Raw genomic sequence first — 3,575 nt, forward strand, 5'->3', positions numbered from 1 at the left:
GCTTCATATACTAAATATCAACATTATAGCAATAAGCTTCCAAATAATTACAATTAGTAATTCACAAGGATATAGAATTATTGTAACAACAAATATAGCAATTCATATTAATAGAGATTGCATATAACATCAATAATTCTACAAGTGTTCCATATCACTAACACATGTGAAATTTCTAGAATTTACATACTACTAAATTTTATAATCCTCTACACATGGTTTATACATAACATACATGCTTAATCCAATAAACCCTATGTCAAGAAGTGAGGGTTTCCTATAATATGCAAAACTATCATATTAAAAGCATATATACAATATATATTAAACCCCAAGGATTATAAAACACTTAAAATATAAACATACTACCACCCCTACCTCAATAGAGAATTGTATATCTATAATCTAAGCTACCAAGCACAAAATGGAAAACAAGTTTAGGGTTCTTGAAGAGGAGAATGAGAGGAAACTTTTATCTCCCAAGGTTTTTAGTCTAAGGTGTATGGAAGTGAGCCAAATTGAAGGGGTAAGCCGTGGACTAAGCTTTCCTCCAATGGTAGATTTGTTAGGGTTCATGTGAGATAATGAAATGAAGAAGGTAAAGTGTAAAAATGGTAAGTGGAAGGGCTAGAGATCCTCCATTCACTATGTGCTCTTGCACTACCTTTCACACACACATAATGCAAGACTACATCATGGCCTTACACTTGTCACTAATCCAATGCCTCTTCCAAGACTTAATCCTAAGCTTACACTTGTCACTAATCCAACGCCTCTTCCAAGACTTAATCCTAAGCTTACACTTGTCAACAATCAATGGTTACATGTGCACCAATCCTAAGCCAACAAATGGATGACTCTCCACCTTCTAATTGTCAAGAAACTATGGTACCAAGTCTCTTCACCCAATTGCCGACAAGTAGCACCATGAGAATGTGGTACTTGTCACATTTTCCAAAAATTACAAAATGATCCTTTTTCAAAATATCTTCCAAAATAAATTACAAAAAGGTCCCTCAAACGAAAAATAATTATTTTACATAATTACACTAAAAACCCAAAATAAAAAAATAATTACACTAAAGTATGCATTCATGCCCTCTATGAAAAATAAAAGCAACTAGCATACTTTTCAACAAAAGTGAAAATACCAACGTCATGGAAATCAAGTATCATGAATGCATGCAAAACCGGAATCAAATCTGAACACTCGAAGTGAGGTTAAGTAAGGAAAAAACGAAAAACGAGTAAAAGATGAAATAAGAAAAAGACAAAAAAAAGAAAATCACCAAAAATGAAAAAGGAGAAAAAAGACCGGGTCGTTACATTGGTGGTGATCTCTAAACCCCAAGACTCTTCTCTCTCTTACTTACTCTTAATTGCACTATTTTGCTATTACGTAGTTTAATTTAGTTACTATTTAATCAACCAACCAACTAATTGTTTGATCACTCGACCTACTAGCCCTAATTGCGATTCCACAATCAACTCCGACATTGCTCAATCCCCATAATCCCTTGGGACGATCCCTACTCATCCTTACTACGTTAGTAGTAGTGCTGGTAGTGGTTTTTATAAATTTAAATTTGACCCAAAAGGCTTTTCTTGAACCGCACATTCACTACATTAATTTTGGCATGTAAGAAACGGCCATAGCAAAAAAAGACCGTCAAATTTTTGGCGCCGTTGCCGGGGATTTGTTGATTAGATTTGGTAATGTCGGATTTGTGGAATTGATTAGGATTAGTACTCTTTTGATCGTGTTTTTACTTTATTTTTATTTTTCTTTTTGGTTACTTATTGTGTTGTTCTTACTTAACTAGGTGCATTGTTGGAGAGGAAGCAAGCAAAGAAAGGAAAAATGCTAAAAACTTAAAAAAAGTTGCTAAGCTAAGCTTTAAAATTTGGCGTTGAAGTGCTAAAGGACCTTTATGAGACTTTCTTTACTCAATTCCTTAGTTAAATCGTTCGCCCGAATGGAGGCTATTTTTTTGTTCTTTGCATCATCTTTGTTAAAGTATAGGAATATGGGTTAAGTGTTTGTGGAGGGAGTTTCATTGCATTGTTGTGAAGGCATAGTGTTTGTCATTCTTTATGTTTGTTGTGTTTTGTATTGTGCATGCATGGACGTCGTTCATTAAGACCAACTCTCGCCCCTCTTGTTTTGCATCTTGAATCTATCATTAGAAATCCTAGGGGAAGAGGAAGTTCAAATAGAACCAATATATCGATGGATGACCATAATGATGACCATATTGAGGACATTGGTCACATAGACCAATAAGGTATCCTTCATCCCAATGTGCATAATGAAAACATGCAAGTACCATTAGGCATGCCTAGGCCATTCATTCACCAACCACCACAACAACAAGGCCAAGTTCCATATGGAATGCCAAGGCCAATGTATACTCCACAACCTCCCGTCATTAATTAAGGAATTCATAACCAAGGTGTTCATGTTGCACCTCAAGTAGCTAATCCACCTCTTGCTTTAAGCGATCACTATGTGCCTAATGAATACAATGCACCCACATGCATTCAATTGCCACCATTTAGAGCACATCATTATGAAATTAAAGCACAAATTATTCAAATGCTTCCTAACTTTCATGAACTTCCTAGTGAAGAACCTTACAAGCATTTGGATGAGTTTCTTGAAGTATGTTCCACCGTAAAATATACGGACATGCCGGAAGAGGTCTTAAGACTCAAACTTTTTCCATTCACCTTAAAGGACAAAGCAAAGTATTGGTTTAACAATCTTAGGCCTTTTTCAATCACTTCTTGGGCGAAAATGCAACAAGAGTTTTTAAAGAAGTACTATCCGGTTTCTAAGACCAATTCGAGAATTTTCACATGGGGATGGAGAAACAGTTCATAAGGCATGGGAATGCTTCAATGAATTGCTTAGGAAGTGTCCACATCATGACATACCCAAATGACAATTAGTTCAATATTTCTTTGAGAGCTTATCGGACAACTATAAGGGTATGGTTGATGCTTCCATGGGTGGCTCTTATATTGATAGGCATGAGGATGACGTGTGGTGTCTTTATAAAAGTATGAGTGAAAATTCTTTGCATAGAACATTATCATCCAAGAATGGTAGAAATTCACAAGGTAGGAAGAGTGTAGGCTTACATCAAGTCGAACATTCAATTGAAATAGTCGCCGAAATGAAGTCTTTGTCTCAAAGGTTTGATCAATTTTTGATTAACCAAAACTCGGCGAACCAAGTATCTTCCTTTCTTAACCATTCTCATCGTGCATCAAATGAAACATGTATGACTTGTTCTAGTGTTCTTCATTCTACTTCTCATTGTCCTCATGGGCAAGTGCATAATAAACCTAATGAACAAGTCAATGCGGCTTTTGTAAACCAAGGGAACAATCCTTATGGTACTCATTATAATCCAAGTTGGAGGAATCATCCTAATTTCTCTTGGAAAAACCAATGAGAGGGCTCAAACCCTTCTCAAGGCGGTTTCCAAGGAAAATACATGCCACCTCCACTTCAAAACCAAGGATCCCAAGGTTATAGACCTTATCAATCACAAGGAAATCAATTTACT

Source organism: Cornus florida, unplaced genomic scaffold (assembly GCF_030987335.1).
Source record: "Cornus florida cultivar Cherokee Brave unplaced genomic scaffold, ASM3098733v1 CherokeeBrave_3.0.0_Hap2_Chr05, whole genome shotgun sequence".
Classification (NCBI taxonomy): domain Eukaryota; kingdom Viridiplantae; phylum Streptophyta; class Magnoliopsida; order Cornales; family Cornaceae; genus Cornus; species Cornus florida.